The sequence below is a fragment of the Castor canadensis genome, chromosome 5 (genome assembly GCF_047511655.1).
Source record: "Castor canadensis chromosome 5, mCasCan1.hap1v2, whole genome shotgun sequence".
NCBI classification, from domain to species: Eukaryota; Metazoa; Chordata; class Mammalia; order Rodentia; family Castoridae; genus Castor; species Castor canadensis.
The window spans coordinates 179,565,726-179,590,674 of record NC_133390.1 but is presented as its reverse complement, the minus strand read 5'-3'; positions in this window follow the sequence as shown (position 1 = coordinate 179,590,674).

Below are 24,949 nucleotides of genomic sequence, written 5' to 3'. Positions count from 1 at the left end.
CACTTTGTCTTAAATTGTAACCTACAGACCTGAGCCAAAATAAATGTCTTCTCTTTGGTGCCCATTGTTACAGTCCATATCTTATATACCAGCAACTCCCCTTTTTTTGAATTTTGTTTTGGTGGTACTGAAGTTTGAATTTAGGAGCACCTCTCTAACTTTGGTACCAGTATTGTATATTCTTTTTTTTTTAATTTATTTTTTATTGTTGTGCTGGGGGTACATTATGGCATTTACAGAAGTTCTTGCAATATACCAAATATATCGTTCTTGAATTCACCCTGCCTTCCATTATTCTCCGTTATCCCATCTCCCCCGATTTACCAGTCTGCTCTATTCCAGAACTCATGATGCCTCGGACTTACCCTCTCCAACCACGCTGAAACATGTTCTCCCGTAGGCTGTTCTCTCCCCCACCCCCCTGGGTTTTTTCTTAGGCATCGGTATTGCTATGCACACAGTTATGCAAACCAGGATCCTGAACAGTGCCTGCTACTTAGTGAGCACTCAAGACATATTAGCTGTTGGTGATAATGATGACAAGTTTGTCTTCCTTGTCACCTCTACCTAAATATCCGCAGAATGTGCGTTTTCCTACAACATACTACCCCCTGGTTCAACATACCAACACTCCAACATCCTCAACTGAGACTACAGGGGTCTCGGTTGGTTTTAATGCATTTAGCCTCATTCTCCCAGGCCCACTTTGGGCTTTGAGAAGAATAATCTTTTTGAAACAAACATCATCATGTTGCCTTTTAAATCTTGCTCTTCACAGGCCGGTGTCCTCAAGATACCACAGCTTCAAGGCCACAGGGTCCATTCCTTGTCTGCATCTCCAGGTGACTCTCCATGGCCATCTGCATGGCCACTCTTCCCCTCACTTTATTTCAGTTCTTTCAAAGGTCTTAGCTAAGATTACAAACCATATCAGAACACTTCTCTGGGAAGCTCCTTTTGCTGCCACCTGTCCCCTTTTGCCTCTTCTCCCACCTTGATCCATCTGGAACTCAGGCAGCCCGGTTCAATCCCCAGAGTCGACACAGGGCATCAGGGGGTGTAGCGAGCTCTGCCCTCGGGAGGAGAGGTGACGACTTGCTCCTTCATGCTCCATCTGGATAGGAAGTGGCAGGGAAGCAGTGAACTCTGAAATCATGAGGCAGACTCCATGCTTCCATGGGAAGAAGGGGCTCGGGAGCATCTCTGACTGCCAGTTTTAAAAGTTTCAAGAAGTTGAAAGAAAAACATTCAAAGGGTTTCACAAGAGGAGTTTGGAGAGAGACGAATGGACTGGCGGACTAACAGCAGACAGTTGGGGCCTTCGATGGAGGCTCCTACTCCCCTCAGAGGTGCCTTGGTTGTGAATTCCTGCCCCTCTCTTCTGGTGAGCAAACACCTTTCATCCTTCACTTCACTGCACGTCTGCTTCCCTTTGTTCATTTGGCTCTTTGGACTGAAGTCATTCTTGGTAGACTTTAAGTCATTTTTGACCATGCATTTGTGCCAGCAAAGGAATTTGAGACGTCTAATGGTGTTTACGGTCTACCCTGAAGGCATTTTTCTCCAGTTGGCACTGGCAGAGGCCGGTGGGCAGTGGCTGTCTTTCTTGTGCTTGGTGCATGTCTGCTAGGCATGGCACATGGTGGGCACTGTATTAGAGCCGGCAGTGCAGCTTGGCACAGGGCATGCAGACAGCATGGCATTTTCAACATAGGGGAAAATGAATACTGACTGGGTAAGGGAGAGGGAGAACATTGTTAAGGGGGCTGAAGGAACTACAGGGAGTCCAGAAGAGGGCCGCTAAGTCCTCCAGAGAAGGCCTCCCTCCCCAGAGCAGGTGAGGATTATGCAGGTGTGGAGTGGTGAGCTCACAGAAGAATAGAGAGAACGGCATGCCCAAAGCCTAATTCATGGCTTGTGGAGGAGCTGAATGGAAAGAAAGACATCCACGAGGTGAGCCCAGACAGGTAGATGGACCAGTAGGCCAGTGCCATGTTAGAAATTTTAAGGTGTGTGGGAAGCCATTAGGGGATCTGTAGAGCAATGTCTTTATTAGATTGATGTCTATAAAAGATGGTTCTGGTCGAGGATAACAAGTGGGTTGAAGAGCCAGATTTGGTGCAAGGGCCAAAATCCAGCTGGACTTCTGGGCAGTGGCTGAAGTAGGAGATAAGAGAGGTGGTGATGGGTGAGGACCATGGTCTAGCACACTGTAGCAGCAGGGTGAGGGAAAGAAGACTTGTAAGGGTGTTCTGGAGGGGAGAAAATCCAAGATTCTGAGGAATGGAGCGGCCATGGGTGGCAAAGGGCCATGAATGGTGAGAGAAAGCCATTAGGGATGTTTGCAGGTTGCACTGGAACCCATACAGCAATGCTGGGATTTCTTTTTTACAGACATGGCTAGAAAGAAAGCTGCTACCTTGGTGGTCAGTGCTGTTGCAGTATTGACTCGGAACCTCTAAAGGATGCTTTTGTGCTCAAAGGAAGAGCACACCAACCACCAACCACCAATCCCCACCCAAGTCTTCTCTCAGAGCTGCCAGCACAGTGATGGACAGACATGTGCTGTCTAGCTCTGGGCCCGAGACACAAGTCCAGGCGTGCCTAGCAGAGGAGTGGGGACCCAGAGGGATACTCAGCACAGTGCATGGGGCGTGGGGAGGCTGCCTACACGGCACAGAGGAGCTGGTGCAGAGGGTGGATTACTGAGTCTTCCTGGGATTTCCGTCCTGTTACTTGAGAATTCACCTTTACATGAATTGAAAATCCAGTGTCAGAAAAAGAGCTTTGAAATTCTCCAGAGAGGAAAGTAACGAAATCTACCCACATCCACACATTACACGTTGTGGATCTGAGTGTCTGTCATCCTAAGATGAGTTTTCTTTGAAGTAAAGGAAAAGCTTATTGATTTGGGGTTTCCAAAGGGAAATCTGTAGCAAAAGTGTCTTATCCAGGTGAAGGGGGCAGAATTTTGCTCTGGTTGGGATTCTGCCACAGTGCCACTCCAGCTCAGCAAGGTCCACGGCCTCCACCTTGCATTTTAAAGGCAAATAATAGAAACAGCCAGTTTCCAGAGATCTCTGAACTTAAGAACAAAATGTGCTACTAATAAACAGTTACCATGACTGAATAATCCCAGGAGACTTTTAAAAATAAGGTGTTAGCCAATATCCAAAGAAAGTACACATTATCAATTCAGGATTCTTTAATGATGATGAATTTCAAGCTATCTCTTTTCCCCTCTAAACTTTGACAAATGAGATTGCAGACTGTGTAGGTAAATAAGGCTGGGGGCGGGATCCAGGCTTACCATATATAATTCATTATTGGTGCCACCAAATACTACTGCCAACAGAAAACAAATTACAGGCCCCTCCCGCCAGAGCCATGTGAAGACGCTCAATATTTTATTATGTGACTCTCTTCAGACATTTGAGTGGCTCATCTGTCCTATTCATGCCAGTTAAAATGAATTCAGTCTATCAGGGCCAAATGCATTTTTAATGCTTCTTGTTACCTGGAGGGGAAGCAACAGCAAAAGCCCATGGCCTTCTTACCCATATCTTCATCCCACGATGCTCTGCCCATAAACTGTTTATGTGGAAGTGCCCTTTTTCTCATTGACAACAAAGCTTCTGTGTGTTCAAGAATAAACGCAGAAAGGGCCGGGTGGTCGGTGTGGTGGGAAGCAGTGTGAATGCTTTGTGTAGTTGAGTTTGTAGACACTTCATGCTTCACTCAGTCGTGTTTTGGAGCAACGGAGAGACCCTGCAATGAGCGAGTCCGTGGGCCATTTTCTTTTTCCAACAACAGGTGCTTACCCCATGCCTTTGTGTTACATTTTGGTGACTCTTGCAATATTTTCAACCGGGTCATTGTTACTACATCTATTATGGTGATCGGTGATCGGTGGTCTTTGATGTTATTTTTTGTTTTGGAGTGCATAGATCCCACCTACGTAAGACAAACTTAACTGAAAAATGCCATCTGTATTCTGACTGCTCCACTGGGCAGCCAGTCTGCCATTTTTCTCCCTCTCCTTGGGCATCCCTATTTTGAGACCCGATGATTTTGAAATTGAGCCAATTAATAACCTTACAATGGTCTCTAAGTGTTCACACGACAGGAAGAGTCATGGTCTCTCACTTTAAATCAAAAGCTGGAGATGATCGAGCTTTGTGGGGAAGCCATGTCCAAAGCCGGGACTCTTATACCATGTAGCCAAGTTTTGAACACGGAGGGAAAGTTCTGAAAGGAAATGGACAGTGCTGCTCCAGTGAGCATGCAGGTGACAAGAAGGTGAAAGAGCCCACAGCTCTCATGGGCAGAAGATCACACCAGCCACCACATTCCCGTAAGCCAAAGCCTAATCCAGCCTGAGCCCTTGCTCTCCCCAATTCTGTGTGGACCGAGAGAGGTGAGGAAGCTGCTGAAGAAGAGTTAGAGCCAACAGAGGTTGCCTCAGGAGGTTGAGGATAGAGATGTCTCCATGACATAAGTGCAGGAGAAGCAGTGGGAGTTGATGCCCAGGCTACAACACATTACCCCGAGGCTTCAGCTAGGCTTGGTGAAGGTGCTGCTCCCTCTACAGGAGATTTTCAGTATAGATCAAAGAGCCTCTCTGGGAAGAAGAGACCGCCATAGCTAGAGAGGAGAAGTCAATGCCTGGGTTCAAAGGACAGGTTGAATCTCTTGTAGGGACAAATGTGGCAGGTGACTTTAAGTGGAAGTAAGTGTTCATTTACTATTCTGAAGATCCTAGGGTCCTTAAGAATTACATTAAATTGAATAACAAAGCCTAGATGGCTTTGTGAAGATTTTATGTGAACATCTGTTCACAACATGGTTTACTGAATATTTTGGGTACACAGTTGAGGTCTACTGCTCAGGAAAAAATAGGAAGATTCCTTTTAAACTATTACTGTGAGTTAACAGTGTTCTGATGGAGATGTACAGTGGATTAATATCTAGATAACTACTTGTCCAGGTTTGCCTGAGCTCCTCCTGATCTCAACCTCTCAAGAAGCCAGGATTGCAGGTGTGAGCCACCTGTGCCAGCACCAATCAGAATTCTTTCAAAATGACTTGAACAATTGTGGGTTTTGCCTTCTTCAACCTCAGCCCTGTTCTCTCTTCAGAGCACTCCTAGGACGTCACTAACTTGTCTGCCTCCTAAACTGTGATCCCTCAGACCCCAAATAAAGCTCTTCTGCATTTTACCACCTACCTATCGATTGTTGATTGAAGGAGCAAAAGATCACAGCTCTCCCAAGGTTCAGAGGCCCATTAGCATTCTTTCATAGTAAAGTGCACATTGCTTCTCTGGATACAGTGCTATCACACACTCAATAGACCAGAGAATGGAGCAACCCTAACTTTTGTATTCGCACTGGGAATTAAATGATAGCACTTGTGCGACAGAACCCACAGCCCCTAAACTGTGCCTGCATCGTGTTCTGAGGTCTTGCTTTGAACTAGGAGGCAGTGTTTCCTGGTGAAATAAATCCTCCCCAGAAGGGTGGCACAGGGCACTGTGACCCAGGAACTTACCAAGCCCCTGCTATGCACCTGACATGGGCCAAATGTCTGTGGGCATTTCTCAGTTTAACCCCACCTAGGAATGTGACTCTGAATTTCCCAACAAGGAAACTGAGGTAGACAGAGGTTACACCACCTCTGCCAGTCAGTGCAGAGAGTGGAACCAGACGCCGCCTTTCTGCCGGTGGGACTCGCCTGACTTGCAGTTAACACCTGTGAGTTGGGATTATTTGCAGAGTGCTTGCGGTCACTAATTAATTCCCAACCTGGCAGCAAAACCTGAAGGTGAGCTTGCTCAGAGAGATTTCATCTTAAGGGAGTAATTGAAAGAAAGGGGATGAGGGACCCCAGTGGGCGCAGCTCGCCCAAGACCCATCCTCTAAGGCACCTGGATGAAACAGGTGCCAGAATTGCTTAGCTTTGCCCTACAAACACCACTTGCTCCAGGCCATGACTTTGTCATTTCTCTTCTGATAGAACAGGTGACATTCCATTCCTTTTCTTGCTCATGTCTCTCTGTTCTATAGCTAGATTTTAGGATTTCAGAACTCTGTGTGCAATAGTTATTTCTCAATGCATTTGCTCACCATTAGTGGAGGAAGAACTCACAAACTCAGGGGGTAATAGGGAGAGGATGACCTGTCCTGTGTGGAGACTCTCTGCTTTCTTCTCAGCTAAAAATGTACATTTAAATGGCCCCACTGTCATGCTTATTCACACCCGAGAGATTTTATTTCTGCTAATAGGGGATGAAGGCTGTGCTCTCATGTCTTTGTTCCAGGTGTGCCCTTATTTATTTTGAAGGCTGATTATAGTTTGTCAATAGAAAGAGGTGATTTGGCAGATAAGACTTTAAATTATTGCATATTGTGCTCAAAATAAATCTCAGATTATTCACCTTTGTAGCAAACATCTGAAAGGCAGCTATTTTAGAGACGAAGGAACAACAAAATATTTCTTTAGCATGTAAATAAAAGTGTGATAACAAATGTGTCACCTTTAATGGAGCGTTTACGGGAACCTGGATGCGTGCATGCAGCAGCACCTGGGCCAGGGAGCCCAGGTTGCCGCGCACAGATGGCTGGGCTATTTTGAGAAACTCACCATGTTGAGCACCATGGTGTATTTGAGGAGAAATCTTGCTACCAGTGAAGATGTAAGCGAGCCAGTTGAGGTCCCATAAGAGTGGCAGGGTTACAGTGATGGCATCTAGAAAAAGAAGGGACTTTGTCCTGCCCACTGAGCTCAGTGCTGGGCACCACCAGTTGTTGAAATGCAGGGTTTTCTGGGGCTATTACTGTGTCGTATGTCACAGTCAAGGGTGACAACAATCTGCACAAGGCCTGAAGTGGAGCTTATAAACACTGATGGAAGGGAATGTCATTGCCAAGTCTACCTGGAGAGGTTATTGTCCCTTGATTTCCCATCCTTCCAAAGCGGGGACCCAGGACAGGGTGGCTCTTGGTTCAAGGGCAGGCACAGCCCACACAGAGCCCTACAGGTGTGCTCTGGACATGGCCGTGAAGGGGCTGGGTGCCTTGTCATCACCTAAGTACAGAAATTGGGGACTGTCCTAGTGATCTGTTATGATTTCGCATCTCCCGGACACAGGAGCGAGGTTCAGCTTGCTTTTCTCCTTGTGGAGAAACGCAGAAGTCAGCAGCCATGACCTCTAATGGGGTCGAGGGCTCCCTCTTATCTTCCTGAGGAAAGGCCACCACGGCAGCTCAGGACGCTAGGAAATGGTCACCACTTGCTGTCATTTGTTGTACATGAAAGAAAAAAAAGATGAAATAGTGGAGGCCAGTAGACTTTAGATCCATGAATGAGCCTCGAATCTGGGTCAGCCTAGGGCGTGGTCAGGTGGAGATGTGGTCAGCTGATCTGCATGGAGTCACAAAGTGCAGAAGCCTTGGGTTTCCTTCAGTGCTGTGGCTACACGTGGGCTGAAATATGGAAGGTCACAACCAATTCCCACTGCTCTCCTCGTTTCCAACGCCCCCTCCCACTGTCAGGGCTGATGAAAATCTTGATTCTTTTTCTTCTTTTTTGGCAGTACTATGGTTTTGAACTCAGAGCCTCATGCTCACTAGGCAGGTGCTCTACCACTTATGCCACAGCCCCATCCTTTTCTTGCTTGTTATTTTTCAGACAAGGACTCATGCTTTTAACATGCGGATGGCCTTTATACTATGATCCTCCTACCCCTCAGATAGCTGGGATCACAGATATGTGTCACCTGCCCAGTTTGTTTGTTGAGATGGGGCCTCACTAACTTTTTGCTCAGGCTAGCCTGACTCAGAATCCTCTGAATCGCTATCTCCTGAAGAGGTGGGATTACAGAAGAGAGCTACTGCACCTGGTTCTTCTTCTTTTTATTTATTTTTTTACAAAAATGCAGACACAATCATGAGACTGTCTCAACTTCCTCCCACAAGCACACCACTCTATTTCTACCTTGTAGGAGCCCAACTTGGGCTTCCTCTCTTGGACACCCAGAAACTCTGTTACCAGAGTTATAGGCTTCATTCCTGCCTCTTCCATCTAGCTCTGCCCCTGGGATCTTTCTTGGCAGCACACACATTGATCAATGCACAGCCAGAATAGAGCAGGGCTAAAAATATGAATGAACATCCAGCCATGGTCTGGATTCTGGTCCTCGTGTTTGTGGATATTTGAAACATGACAGAGATGGTGATACAAGGCAGAAGAAAGGAGCAAGCACTGAGAAGTGTCCTGGGACAAATGACATTCCTGCCTCACATCCCATGCAAAGGTAAGTACTGGGTGGATCTAAACCCTAAACATGGGGAAGAAATGTCAAGTTATTAAAAAAAATAGAAGTGTCATATTGACTGTGGCACAGGGAAGTATTTTTAAAGCAAGAATCAAACACCATTCCATAGAGTAAAGGGTTGATAAAACAGAAAACTTGCAATGAAGAAAAAAGAAAAAAAGACACCATAAGCACAGTAATAAGCAAGACAAAATCAAAAGAAGGAAACCTCAGTGCACATAACTGAAATGAATGATTAATAGTGAGAATATATAAAGCCACCTAATAGAAAACCCATCAGAGTACATGAATTTCCAAAATGGCCCACAGATATGTGAAAAGATGCTTAATGTCACCAGCAATCAGTCAAAAGTAAATTAAGCACCTTAATGAGCACATCACATCCCTGTCCATCAGACTGAGGATGTCTATTGACTGATGACAGCAGGGAAAATGCAGAGCAAGGGACCAGTCCCACTGTCTGACACACTGCCATCCATCTGGTGACTCCTCTCTAGGTAGTCACCATAGTCAGGGAAGGTGATCTGCGACTCGGCTATTCCACTCCAATTCTCTACCCCAGGGAACTTGTTCACACGTGAGAAGGACAGAGCAGAATGAGTCTGTATTCATTGCTGGGGACAGAAAGACTTTGAGGGACAGTCCACCAACCAAAGCACAGTGAGCATAGTGTGTTCCTACAACGCAGTACTGAGGAGTCATAGAGATGAACGAACCCAAACCACATAGAGCAACACCGATGAGTGAAGATCACTGTGCCTAAGATCAAAGAAAGAAGTAACCGAAGCTGTGCAGTGCAAAAGCAGTTGTGCCTGAACAGAAAGTAAGCCCAGCAACTCGATGGAATCTGTATCATCTATCTATCTATCTATCTATCTATCTATCTATCTATCTATCTATCTATCTATTATCTACTTATGTATCTGTATCTTTCTATTATCTATCTATCATCCATCATCTATCATCTATCTATGTGTCTATCTATCATCTATCTGTTATCTATCTATCATCCATCCAGCCATTTATCCATCCATCATCTATTCATCCAACTCAATGTAATCCACAAAGATGTGTTTGTCTATGTATATATGCATGTGCTATGATCTATCTGTCATGCCCATCCATCCATCCATCCAATGCAGACGTAAGTGCACGTGTGTCACAGGAGAAGAAGTTTTCCAGCACAAGCACAAGGTGTTAATTCTCTTTTTTAATGAGACACAGCTTATCTTCTGAGGCTGTGTAGCCCTCAGAGGATGTCATACCAGAGAGGCGGGGCCGTAGGAGAAATGGCTGCTCTGGACTGGGTGATTTCTGTGCTCACATTCATATCAACAATGGTCAAGGCTGATCCAGACTGTTTTCTCAAAACAGAGTCTGCTAAAACTCATCAGAGCCAGCAGGAGGCTCGCACCACCTCCCCGCCACACACACTCCACGGTGTCTTCTCTACAGTGGCCAAGGTCACTTCCTCCTGCCCTAGTGTATTCTGCAGTGTAGAAATACTTTTTAGTCAAACTTTATCTTCTTTCTCTTACCATTTTCCACAATCTCCTCCTTTTCATTAAATTAAATTATTCATTTAGTTTTAATAATAAAATAGAAAACAGTACTAACCAAGCAGTGTGCACCTACTTGTGTTGTGACTTTCTTGTGCATTTTTTCATTTGCTTTGCACTGAAGTTAATTTTATTAGGGATGAGTCTTTGGACTGAGAAGGACAGAGCCCCACCACAAACCTACCCAAGCCAAACAACAGAGAACAGGACACGTCAACCACAAGGACAGTAGAGAGCAAAGCAGATGGAAGGAGTGCTGACGCAGACTCTCAGGGCATCTCCACCTCATGGGCTGGGCATTCCCACCCCTCTAACTCAGTTTACCTGTGTGCTGACCTCATTCTGCACACAGCTTTAGGCTTCCATTGTTCAGGCTTCTCTGGTTCTGGGTAAGAGAAAGGGCTTCTCTTTCCCAAATTCCAATGTGAATGACAGGGAAAGCCATGCACCTGGGGGTGGTGTTCCTTGAGGTGAGTTGTCCCACTTTCTTAGCCTAGGTGTGTCTGAGACCAAAGACTGTGTTCCTATACCTGTGATACAGCTTTTCAGAGAGATTTTATTCATTCCATTGGGTCATAACTCAGATAAGGCTGGAATGCAGCTCTTAGCCTCTGGAGCAAGCTTGCAGGTGTGGTGTCCCAGAGCAATGGCTAAGGGAAAGTTTCTGCCTTGAGATCCAAACCCTGCCCCATTCCTCGTCCTTCTTAAAATGGGAGAGAAGACTTGGGGTTCATTAGCAGCCTCATGCTCCCAGGGCCTGAGTCTGTATCACTTCATCCTGGATGTGGAGTTCTGCTTGTACCCCATGGCAGCTGAGGGTTTGCTTATCCATGTGCATGGGGAGGAACGTTCATCTTCAGGAATGGGGATGTTCCTAGAGGTTGTCTTTATTCTTGGACAAATACAGTAATTACTGCAGTCCTGTGCTTAAATCCAGGGCAGTCTCTGTAATGCCCCGAAGACAGAGCAGAGGGAATAGCAGAGCAGGGAGAACGGGCAGGTCACGAAGCCAAATCAAGAAGCAAAGCCTTTCCTGAGGTTCTACCTAATTGGCTGTCAGATTCCCAAGCTAATGGCTGTGTTGGGTCCATCATGAAGAATGCTCCTGACACATCTGAACCACCGTGTGAGGAAGGCCTTGGCTGCAAATAGGCCCTGTCTCCTCACCAATCCAAATGTGGAAAAAGAAGGAAAGAATGAGAGAAAGGACTTAACAAGCGACTATTAGAAAGCGAGTAACTTTATGAAAAGGAAGCAAACACTTAAAGACGTTCTCTGGGCGGGTTTAGAATGTGGACATGAGGAAATGGAGCCAAGAGAGGTGCCAATGAAAGAGGTGTCTTGGATGAATGTTTCTCCTTTGTCCTCCTCACTTCAATTGTCTTTTTGTTCTGTTCTTTGTTCCTTTAAAAAAAAACTTAGAGCTTTTGAAAGTTAGTCAGCTTTCCATTACAGTGACAAAAGTCCTGAGCTGATCAACTTAGAAAGAGGAAAATTTTATTTTGGCTTATGGTTTTGGATGTTTTAGTCCATAGTCAATTGACCCTGTTACTTTGGGGCCTGTGGTAAGGCAGCACATCACCATGGGAACATGTAAAGGAGCTGACCTCTAGGAGCTTGGGAAGTGAGAAAAAGAGGCCAGGCCAACCTCCAACATCCCCTCCAAGGGTGCCCCGCATGTCACCAGAAGACCTTGCACCAAGCCCCACGTCTTAAAGGTTTCATCACCTCCCATTGGTGCCAGGCTAGGTACAAAGCTTTTAGCACATGGACCTTTTGGGGGACACTCATGCCAACCAAAGCAGTGCTCAGCATGGCCCTTTCCCTCAGTGTGCTCTTATGAGTTATTTCACTGAAAATCACTCTGTTTCAAATTCTGTTTTCAGCTCACCCTTCTCAGTGGCTCATTCTGAAGAGAAAGTGACTCCATGGAACCTGTCTGCCTGGCTTTCAGAGTAAGACACACAGGGGTTGCCATCAGCCGCTGGCATAGGTGTAGTCATCTTGGTGGCACAAGATGGTCAGGTGTGCTCACCTGGTGGGTGGCTGGAGGAGGGACAGCAGGTACTCTGGCCCCAGCATTTTATTCATCTGCAGGACCTTCCCTTACTGATATTCTTCTCTGTCTCACTTGCATATTTTATAATAAACCAGGGCTTTACGTTCCTTATTTAAAAAAAGGATAACGGGTATCTGGTGCTGACCAGCATGAGTGCAGACACTGGGTCCTGGTCTTTGCATGGGTGGCTGGTGGTAAGTCAGGCAGGAAAACAAGCTTGCCATGGGCATCCCTCTTCTCTGCCATTACCACACCATCTGGGAGATGCAACTTGTCAGCACACCATGCATGCCCTGGCTGTCAGGGACACTGAGGCTCACTGTGCCTTCAGTTCACTGAGCCTCAGAAGCCTCATCTCTCAAAGAAACAGGACTATTCTTCCTCCCCTGAGGGTTTTCAGAAGCTCCTGCCCTGCTGGAGCCAGTGAAGTCCCTGTGCTCTGTGTTCTCAACAACTGTGAACCTCACTTGTGCTCACAGAGGTGGCAAAGGGCTGCTCTCCCTTGCTTAGAGGAGCAGCTCTGCCAGGAAGGATTCTCCTGTGTCCTTGGTCACGTCCGACCTCTATTTTCAAGGTTAGGCAGATCTGATGGATAACCCATCCTCCATCTTTGGGGTTTGCAAACCACTTGACACTCTGGCTGAGCTGTTGCAAGGATGTGCCTGCCTCTCAGAGGAGCAATGGCTTCTTAGACACACTGATTCACATTCATACCAAAGCCATGGATGAGCATGGGCAAGGGAAAGGTCACTATGGGCTTTCACTTTGAGAAGCAGATCCTCATTCCTGCCAAACAAGCCTGTGGAAGACCTCAGGACTGACAAGAGAGAATACAAAGTTGTCCTTAAGTCTGAGAGTGAGCATCCCAAGGGACAGAAGACCAGACAGAGGGCACTCTGACTGCCACCTGCAGCTCCTGTGGTGACATCCATGTTTACACTCCTCTCTGACTCACCAAAGAGTCTTCATCTTGACAAATTTCTCTCTTTCCTCTCCTTTTGCCTGCTTGTCCTTGGCTTCTTCCTTGGTAATGTCACTTTCCTAGGGATATATGGATGCTGCTGTTTGTTCTGAGGGAACATTATGGCTGCTCGGAGGTGTCACCCAATCCTCTTTGACTGTGCATCACTTTTCAAGCTGAAGCATGCACACAAATCACCGCAAGCCTTGTTAAAATGCAGATTCTGACTCAGTGGCTTTGGGGTGCCTCCATCATTTGCTTGCAGAGTTTCTGCCCTTCTTACCAGCTCTCAGGTGACTGACGTCCTCAGGCTGGACTTGGAAGCCACTAGTCCAAATTTGCAGATCCAAGGAAGAACAGAGCAGGTCTTCTTGCTGTGAGAATTCTCCAGATTTATTCCTTTCCTGCTCACAAGAGAACAACCTATTTGACAAAAAGAAGATTGATCCTGTGCACAAGAGGATGTTGGCTATGAACAATCATGGCCACCATGATGGATCTAGCTCTTGGCCCAGGTACATGATACATATGAATAATTCTAAGAGAGTGGATCTCTGAGGATAGATACCTTTTAACAAATGTAGGAGCTGAGATTCAGTGGGCTAACCATCTTACCAGCTCATGACCAAGAAAGTTCTTGCATTGGGTATGTCTGCTGTGTGGCCTCATTGAAGATGCTGTGTGCTGAAGCATAGACTTCTGGTTCCAGGAGAATGGAGTGGACATGATCTTCATTATCTGTTCCTCCAGCTAAGTGTAGTGAAAACCCTGGGAGACGATGCAGGTTTGCATATCTATATCTATATCTATATCTATATCTATATCTATATCTATCCATATCCATATGCATATCTATATCTATATCTATGTCTATGTCTACCTATATATATGCAAATATATATGTAGCATATACCACATAGTATATATTTCTGTTTTTATGCATAGTGTCTGATATTATATATAGTATATAATTGTATATTATATCATCTATACCACACACACACACGTGTTTACAGAAAGCACAAGAGGACTCAGAAGGTGAAGAGCATGGACAGACAAGCAAGGATCCCAGGATCCCAAGAAAAACATGGCTGTGACTACTCCTCTTGATGCTTTGAGGGTCTCACATATCTCAGTCTGGATTGTGGGGAAGCCAGCATCCAGAAACACCATTATGTGCTAACAAAAATATTTTACACAAATCCTGCTCTCTGTAGCTAAAGGACCACAAGCTAGCAAGATCAGGAACTTTTGGAGAAAACCTGCTGTTCGGCTGGTGCATAAGCCCATGTACCCCATTAGTAAATCCAGAGAAAGCTGAGTAGGGAAGTGGAATTCCATTCTGCTATGCAGTGACTGGCTGCCTCCTACTGCCAGTGGGGACATACATGTAGGAGCTGCTCTCACCTCTCCCAGGGTCAGGATGCCATCCCCTCAGTGCTGAGGTGGGGGATCAGAGGAGGTGGGCAAAGCATCAGAACTTGTTCACTGCCCATTGTTATCCCTACAAGAGTCAGGGGTTCCTGACAAGAGTCAAGAACAGAAATGGGATCATACAAGCCCTCTCAGCCAAGGGTATCAGGAGGAGCCTTTACAGAGCTGCCACACATACCCACCTATAGTAATGACAGCCTTTCTAGGGTGTAGAGGGAAGCCTAGGGGAATCAGACTTCACTCCCTGATGGTAATAAGGCAGAGTCCTTCTCTTCCCTGCAAGAATGGGATCACAGAGAACCAGATATACAAGAAGCTTAAATAGGACACATAGACTTCTTGTTACCCAGAAGGTACAGGTTTTAAAGAAATCTTGTTCTATCAAGAATCAAGAAGACCTCAAGTTGAATAATAAGAGACAGGCAGTAGATGCCAATATGGAGATCATAAAGGTATTAGAATTGCCCAACAAAGATTTTAAAACAGTCACAATAAAATGCCCCTGATGAGTACATACAAACAGGCTTAAAAACAAAAGGAATAAAAAGATAATGCCTCAGAAAATAAATAAATTTTCTCATCAGAAAAATAGAAGGCATAAAGAAGGATCAAATGGGATTTTTAGAACTGAAAATGCTGCAACCAAAATAAAAATCTCAAAGTATGCCCTAAAGAACAGAATACAAGAGACAAAGACAAAACCACTGGTGAACTGAAAGCAGAAAGGGGAAGCAGAGAGAAATAAAAGTGAGAAATAAACAAGTGGATTCAAAAGTACCTGTGGGAAAACTTTAAATAGTTGACTTAACCTTTGTGTTATTAAAATTAGTGAAGGGAGGAGAGAAGGCAGAAGTGAAATGTACTTGAAGAAATAATGACTAAAACATCTCAATTTAGGAGACATAAAAGTACAGATTCAGGAAGCTGAATGAAACTCAAATAGTACAAACTTAAAAATTATGACAAAATGCATTACAATTAAACTGAGAACTGAACCCAAAGGAAATTTGAATTTCCCCTTACCTTCAGGGGAAGAAGCAACACAAACAACAGCAGACTTTTCATCAGAGCCCATGGAGGCCATGAGGAATTGGCACTGTTTGTTTCAAGGGCGGAAAGGAATGACTAGAATTTCCAGAGTCATATATCCTCAGGAAATATATTTCAGGAGTAAGTGATAACGAAAGGAACTGGTCACTAACAGATCTACCACAAATGAATGGCTACAGGAAGTTCTCTAAACAGAAAAGAAACAGAAATGTAATCTTGAGACAGCAGGAAGAGAGAACACAGAGAGCAAAAAGAGGGTTAAATACAGTAGAGTTTCTTTATTCTCTTAACTTTTCTGAATGTTTTTGACAAGGAAAGTAAAAACCTTGACACTGACATGGTTCTAAATGTATGCATAAGAAATAGTGAAGACTTTTATATTACACATAAGGAAGAGTAAAGCCATGTAAGGAAAAGAGTTTTCTACACCTCAAACTGGTAACGTAGAAACATCAGTAGGTATGTACATAAGATGTAATACCTAATGCAACTGCTAAAATGCTACACAAAAGTGTACTAAAAAGTATGCATAAGTAAAAAGTAGAATTAAAATTATTTATGCAATCCATAGTAAGACATGAAAAAAAAAAAGAAACAGAGAAACAAAAAACAGGAAGAAACAACAGAAAACAAAGGTTAATTGGAAGGTTTAAACAGCAAAATATCCATAGTTAATGAAATGATCTAAATACATCAATTAAAGACAGAGATCAGAGGAGCAAGTTAAAAAAAAAAAAGAATCATGACCCAACTATATGCTGTCTGGAAGAAACTCATTTTGAATATCGTGAGATAGGCAGGTTAAAAGTGAAGGTTTGGAAAAACAAGTAATGGGGGTGAATTTGATTAAAGTATATTACATGTATCTATGGAAACATCAGAATGAACTACGGCATATAATTAATATAAGCTAATAAAGAAGAAAACATAAAAGCACCACTATATCCCTATTAGATATCTAAATTAAACAATACTGACAATACAAAAATGTTATTAAAAGTTGAATTAAAGGAAAATAGAAGTGGCTTTATTAGTATTAGAGACAGTAGCTCTCAAAACAAATAAAATTTCCAAAACAGAAGTGAACATTGTACAATGATAAAAAGTTCAGTTCACCCATAAGGCCAGAACCTAAAACCAGAAGTACAAAAGATAGGAAACAAAAGCTGATAGACCTGAAAGGACAGACAGGCAAATCCAATGCCAAAGCTGGTTATCCAGCACCCCTGTGGCAATGACTGGTGAAACATACAGGAAATTAGCGAGGGTGAAGAAGAACTCAAGAACAGCACTGATTAGCAGGCCTTTGTTGACATCTGTCAACAAGGGCCCAAAATATAAGAATACACATTCTTTTCCAGTGTCCATAAAGCAAAAACCAAGATACACAACACCTTGTGTCATGAGAGCAGTCAGTAGACATAAAAGACACAAAGGAACTGAAATAATTGAACGTGTTATCTAACCACAAAGGAACAAAAAACCCAATAACACAATATTTACAGGAAAAATCTACAAAAACTTAGAAACTAAATAAACCTCTTCTGTATTTGTCTGTTTTCAATAACAATAACAAAATACCCAAAGCTGCATGACTTTTAAAGAAAAGGATGTGCTTAACTCATGATTTTGGAGTCTGGAAGAGCAGACTCACCTTTGTGCCAACTCTTTTGGAAGCTCCTTGATCATATCACCCCATGGCAGATGGTACCTTGGTGAGTGATCAGATGATGAGAGAGGAAGTCAGAAGTAGAGGAGGGGCCAGTCCTGCTCTCCTCATAATCCTCCCATGACAACAAACGTGGTGTCCCATGAGCCACCTTAATCCCTTTCAGGGTGGGGCCCCAAATGACCTGACCACTAAGCCCCCCCCAAAAGGTTCTACCACATGTAACATTGTGACACTGGAGACAAAACTACCAACACGTGAGCCTTTTGGGGACAAACCATAGCAACTCTGGAATAATTGTGGCTCAAAAAAGTCTCAAAGGAAATAAAAATAGCATTGACTTAAGAGATAGTGAAACTGTGCCATCAAAATTTGTGGAACACAGCTAAAGCAGTGTTGATAGGGGAGTTTTTAGCACATCAATAATATAAATTCCTATCTCAAGATTTTCTCTGTTGAAAAGTAGATAAAAATATCCCTAAAGCAAGCAGAAAAGAGCCCATAATGTGAATAAGTGCAGAAATCAAAGAAATTACAAACAGAAAATCAATGGACAAATTAACGAAATGAATAGCTGGTTCCTTGAAATGATCAATACAACTGGCAAATGTCTAGTGAGACTCACAAAGAGAGAAGATATAGATCATCAATAATATGAGGAACGAGACTGAGAATGTCAGTACAGATCCCATGGCCTCTGAAGGGTGATAAAAGATCTCTAAGCAGCTCTAAACAGGCACACTGGATAACTTAGATGAAACAGTAATCTGTGAAAAGTGAGAACTAACATAATCTAGCCAATCAAAATGGTTAATTTTAATAGCTCAACTACTATTTATGGAATTCAATTTGTAATTTAAAATAAAGACAAAGAGAAGTTTGCAAGTGCAAATGGTGCCCTTGAAGCATTCTGTCTAACCTTTACAGAAGAATTAGCACCAATGCTACCAATCTTTTCCAGGAAATAGAAGAACAAACACTTCCCATTCGTTGTATAAAGTTAGTAAAACTCTGATATCCAAACCAAACAAAGTGAACAAACAAAGAAACAAAACACAGCCAAATAAAATCATTAACAAAATATTAGCAAATAGAATTCAGCAATATTTTCAGTACAAATGTACCTAAAATGAACAAGTAGGGTTCATTCGTGGAACTCAAGGCTAGCTTCAAGTTTGCAAATCACACAATGCAATTCACCATACTGTCTGAGTACAGGAGAAAGAGCACAGGTACATAAAAGCCTTTAGGCAAAATTCAACACCAATTCATGATAATAAAGAATCTGAAAAGTAGAAATTGAGATGAAGTTCTTTAATATGATAAACCAAAATATGCATTTACTTGATAGTGAAGGTATAACCACTTGTATTTGACATTTTGCTGAAAGTTGTAGCCAGTGCAATAAGACAAGAAAAAGAAGGAACACATCTACATATATGAAATAAGGAAATCAGTCTGCCTCTGTTTGACGAGATCTCAAAAAAGAATCTAAAAACAAGCTTTTCTGTAAGATGAAAATGATTTCATGAAGGCCACAGGATACATGGTAAACACACAAAAGTTAATTTTATTCCTCCAAGTAATACAAAATACAGTGCCCCCAATGTACATGTGTATATCAAGATTAAAGAATGAAAGCATTTGCATCTCCTAAAATAAATGGGTATGAATGCAAAAATATGTACCCTGAATTTGTATGAAATGGTGACAAAAGAAACACACAAGCAGATGGAGAGACATGTCCTGTTCATGGCTCAAAAGATTCACATTGCGAGGAGGTTGGTTCTCTCCTGACTGCATTCAGGTTGACCATTCCTATAAAATCATAGCAATATTTTTGTAAATGTAGAGCAGATCATTTAAAGTGTATGTGGAAAGGCAAAGGAAACAGAATTAGCATGACAACTTTGGACACACACTGGGAGGAGTCAGTCTATCTAATTTCAAAATGCATTTGAAGCTACAAAAACCAGGACAATGTGGTTTTAGAGTTGATGGAACAGAAATCAACCGGCACCAAGGTGCTCAATGGATTTTTGACAGCTACTAAAGGAATTTAATGGAGGGAAGATAATGTTTGCAGCACAACAATAGGTAAAAAGGATAAGCCACAACACCCATCTTGTACCTTATACAAAATTTAATTCAACATGAACTGGAGACTCAAATGTATGATGGAAAGTTACAAACATCTACGAAAAAGTCATAGGACAAAATCTTCATGATCTAGGGCACACATTTCCTAAACTTAACATCAAAAGTGTGATTCACAAAAGGTAAAAAAGATGACAAATTGGATTTTGCAAAGTAAAAAAATGGTAACAAACAAGCCTTTTGCTCTGAAAAAACTCTGTAAAGAGGACAAAAAAAAGAAGATGCTGAGGGTGGGTGAAAACATTTTCAAGCCATGTATCTGATAAAGGACTATAATCTAGAATCTATAAATAAAACTCTCAAAACTCGAAACGCAAATGTAAGAAAATAAATAATCCAATTAGAAAATGGGCAAGACACAGAGAGATGTGTGACCAGAGAGTACAGAGATCAGAAGCTCGTATTAAACCTCAGCAGCAAACAGGAAGATGAAAAGCAATGCCATGCGGAGTTGCCACTGCCCAGCTCCCAGCACAGGTGCTGACAAAGATGCAGAGGATGAGGGTCACTTGTGCCTTGCAGAGGATGAGGGGACATGAGATGATTCAGACACGTTGGGCACAGCTGGCAGCTTCTCCAAAACTACAGGTGCAGGTACCATGTAATCCAGCAACAGCACTCCTGGGCATTTATCCCAGAAAAAAGAAACATATGTACACAAAATCTGCACATGCATATTCATAGCAGCTTCAGTCATAATATCTCCGAACTGGAAAAAAAACCACTTAGTCCTTTAAACGGGCAAATGATTAAACAAGGATGGAATACTATTCAGCAATAAAGAAAACCACACATCTAAAAACATGCATGGATCTCCAGAGAACCATGCAGTGGGAAAGAAACAAATCCCAAAGTTTATATAGCAAAAGATTCTGTTTATATGTTTCTTGAAGTAGTCAGGATTCTCCAGAGAACAGACAATGCAAACAGTAGGACACACACATTCACATGCACACATACCACATGTACTCACACTCACGCACACACTAACTCACACACGCAGTGCACACTCACACACTGACACACAGCACACAGTCACTCACAGTCACACACACACACATGCACACTCATTCATGGTGTCTGGCACCATTACGGAGCCGTCCTGCCACCTGCCTTTCTGCGCTGGAGATTCAAGAGAGCTGTCCGTGTCGTTTGTCTGAAACCAGCAGTGTGATAATCAGAACGAACCATGATCTAAGTTCTAGTCCAAGTCCAAAAGAAAGGCCTGAGAGGCAAGGTGTAAGCACGTGCGGGGTGTGTCAGAATGTGTGAGTGTGAGTGAGTGTGTGAGCGAGTGCGTCAGCGTGGATTCCAGCTCATGCAGTCAGGGGAAGAGCAAGCTCCTCCTCTTCTGCCTTTCTTTCTACCCAGCCCCTTAAGGCAGTGGCCAGGGCTGCACACAGGGAAGGGCAGCCTGCTTTACTCAGCAGTCGTTCAAACCCTGATCTCACGGAGAAACCTCACAGACACTCCGAGGAATGGTTCTTCACCAGTTACCCGGGCCAGCCTACCTGGCACATCGCGCACCCCCCACTTCCTGGCTTACAGAGATGAACACGCTCTGGCTGCCGAGGGCTGCGGAGGTCTGTGGCGAGGGAAGACAAGTGGGTCCCATGGAGGGAAGGGCAGCACTGCAGGGTGGACGTGCTCTGTACTCACTGCCTGGGTGTTGATATCCTCTTGTGAAATTGCACTGTAGTTTTGACCAATGTCTCTGTTGGGAGGACCTGGTACAGAGCAAAGGGGGTCCCTCCGTGGAATTTTCACAAGTACATGCAAATCTACAATTGTGTTAAAATAAAACATTTAATTATTTTAAAAAAACCCCTCACTGATAGAATGGGTTTTGACATAGCGATATTCCAAACACTTCTGAACGAAATCCCATTTGGATGGAGTGTGGGAAGAGCCTTCCACTAACGGAGCCCAAGAGGAAATCAAATTGGGTTTTACACGTGGTCAATCAACTCGGAAACGCACGCTACTTGCCGGTAAACACGTCTTCAGTGAACCAGAAAATGCAAATGCTGTCTTGGAAATTGTTCTGGGACTCGCAGAAAGCAAAAAAGGACAGGCAACACATGAAGGCGGAAAAGGGCCATCTACCAAATGAGTGCAAAAATAACAGTAGAAACGTCTCACGGAGTCCTGTAGGGACACGCCGCCTGCCTGATATATCTGATAGAGATGGGCAAACCTAATTTGTTCTGAGAATATTGAGAGAGTTGGATATAAAACATAGTTTGCCATATTATCTGAGCCAAAATTCTCTCGCTTGTGAAAATGGTGGCCAGGGGTTGAAGACAAAGCTGTAGTTTCTTCTTACCTGTGACTCTGTGGTGTTTATGGATGACATATGGCATGTCATCTGCCTCTTGGTGCTCACGGTCCATCCAGACCAGCTTGCTTCTCTTGAGTTTTACAACCAAGAGCTGCACTGACATCATTATAATACAGTTCTGTGGTTCTCAAACTGGGGTGATTTTGTCCCTCCCTGCGGCATAAGTGCAATAAGCATTTTTGATGGTCCCCACTATAGGGTGCTACTCGTGGAAAGAGGCCAGGAATGCTGCTGAACACTTCTGAGGCACAGGATGGACCCCACTGCAGACCACAATGTTGGTGGTGCCAAGGTGGAGCATCCCTGTTAAGGTGGAAGATGCAGACGATGCGGAGTCAGGGTATTTGCTGGAGGTGAGACAGTTATTTGGTGGCAGAGCAGAGACTTGATCCCAGGTCTGAGTGCCCAGTGCCCTGCGTCTTGCTGAGTGTGACCTTCAACAGCATCAGCCTGAAAGTCTTTAACAGCTGGCTTCCAGGATGGCACCTATTGACTACTTGGGGATACCTATGCCTCAGAGGAGAGGGGTCCAGGTGTTGTTACTATTCATACCAGAATCCCAGGGCTTCAGGGAATCTGTGAGAAAGCTTTTGTATGACCACAAGCTGTTTATGCTTTTCCTGGCCAGGGACCCCTCACTCTGAACTTGAAGACTGGCTTTGGCTCTTCTTTAGGAGAAGTGAGGGTTGGCTTTTTAGTATGTGCCACAAAAGGCAGTGTCTCACTTACACAGTTTCCTCCTCTTTGAACTTGACTCCATCATCCCATATTTTTTCCCTGCATATGAGCAGAAAGATGAGGCAGAGACTGAAAATTTAAAACTTATCTCACCGTAAAGACAAAGGTCACCACACCTCCTCTCATAGCAAATGGCACATTATTACTTTTGTCTAGATGCCATCGAGCCTTTAATTAGTTCAAAGGAAAGATGGGGATGCTTCCCTATTTCTTTTTCTCTTGCTTAAACAAATAGTAGCACTCCCAGAAGAGAGTCGGTGCTACGGTGAATTACGTTATTTTCAATAAATTCCAACAGTGCTGCTATAGTAACTGTCTTAACCATGATTAATGTAGGAAACATTAGGAAAGCATGTTATTCTTATTCTAAATTAGGTTTTGCTTGAATTAATTTTTATGCATGGTTACTAAGATGTAACAGAGTTTCTGAATTGCTAATTGTAACATTCCTGCTTCAGAGATGAGATTGGGAACACAAGCGCACCCTGCTGAAGGGTTCTCACTCTGAGTAGTTGCCCATGGGCCAGCATATTATTCAGTCAGTAGCCTGCTAAGGACCTGTAGCTTGGCACCTGTGGAGTCTGTAGTTAAAGGTTTTTCTCTTGCATCACCCACCTCAATCTACTTTGTGGAAATGCACAATAGATATTAATAGTGTGTCATTTTCATGGGGTGGTGGGTAGGAGAGGAGGAGGGAGCCAGTGGAAATCTTTCCTTTCTCTTCAAATTCCGTTTTGCCAGCGATGATGGGAATCATAGCAATCATAACACAGGAATACGGATCAAATGCTTACCAGGTGCTCCATGTGCTGGCCTTTAGCAAGTGTTGGCTATCCATTGCTGTCACGAGGACTGATTGGGTGTCCACCATTTGCCAGGCATGGCAGGTGCTGCTAACAACTTAAGAAATAAAACTGATTCCTCCATGGCTGAACTTACAGGAAGTGTCTCAGGTGAAGTGGGCAGAGAGGGGACATGGTTGGAAGGTACGTCAGAGAGAGAGTAGGGAAGTGACCAGACAGTGGAGGTGTGGGGGCTAGCTTCCCTGAAGGAGGTTTTAAGCCCTGATTTTCGTGTCAACACACTGTCTCCATTGTAGTATGAGAAGTGATTCCAGGGGAGCCAAGGTACAAACAAGAAGACCTGTCCCGGTCTAGACCAGCTATCTGATATAAACCACGACAATAGTGGGGCGGGGTGGGAGATGGATTTTAAGCAGACTTTACTGATGGACTACAGAGAGAGAAGAGCAGGCCTGGGGACACCAAGGTCCTTGGTTCTAAGTGCTACTTAGTTGTCAAGAGAAGAAGTGAATTACATTGTTGAGTATTGAACCATGGATCCAGGAAGCAGGTCCAGGCCAGAAATGAAATTTTAGGAGTTTTCCCAGTTTGGATGGTTTAGAACCATGTGACAGGTTGTTCTCTGAAGAGAGCTGAGCCCTGAGCCTTGGGGCACCCCCAGGTTGAGGGCTTTGGAACAGTAGAGATGCAAAGGAGTGAGCATCCTAATTTCTGTCAACATGGGCCAATTTGGTCTGGCAAGATTTACTACAGATGGGATAAAATAGCACACGGTCTTCTGTGTTTGGATCCTTCTGTTCAAACACAGGAATTTGAGATGCATCCATACTGCTGTGTCAGCAATTCATGCATATTCATTGTTGCATAATGTACCATGGCACAAGTGGCCGAGCTATTTGTTGTTCTGCCTGAATGATTGCCTGGACAACAATCCAGAGGAAGACCCGAATGGAACCATTCTCGGCCCAGCTTCTGACTAACCCATTCTACACCAGGGGCTTAGTCCCAGGCTTTGGCTGTTTTGAACAAAACCACTGCAAACATTCATACACATCATTTTCGTGCACACTCATTTACATGTCTTTTGGGTAAATATCTAGGATTGGAGCTGCTGAATCTTATGGTAAGTACATGTTTAATGTCTAAGAAAGTCCCAGTTAGTTTTCTTTTTAAGGAAATAGGAAACAAGAAAAAATGTAAGTTCTTACATTTTACATATTAATTCAAACATCTATTAGTTCTTGCAGGTCAGATGTCTTATTTGGTATGTTTCCTCAGCACAAGGAACGTCCCTTGGATGTCTTGTATGAAAGTATCTTTATTTCATGCTCCTCTTGGTGTTTAGGCTCAGTGTAGAATCCTGGGATGCTCTTTTCCCCCTCAACACATAATGATGTCATTTCGTTGTCCTCGGAGCTGTCGTTTGCAAAGACTTTGTATGGTTGTTTTCTTACGTGTAGTGTGTTGTTAACTGTGTTTTTTTTTCTTTGTCTCTGGTCATCATCCAAGGAGGGATGGTCTGCCTAGCTCTTGTTCTCTCTCTACTTTCCTGGCTTGGCTTTGCTGTGAGTACTGGGTCTGAAGGGTGAGGTTTTCCCAGGACCAGACCTAGAGTTCAGCTGTGCTGTGCTGTGCCGTACAATGGGGTTACATCCAGGTACATGCAAGATAAGTTGAAGCTAATTGTGGGAATGCATTGCAATGGCTTACCAATATGGTGTGCCAAAGAGAATTGCTTTTTCAGCCTCCTGATGAAAATTCAAAATTCAAGGTACAGTTTTTGCTTAATATGTATTACTTTGACACCATTATCAAGAAGAAAAATCCCAAGTTGCTCCAGGGT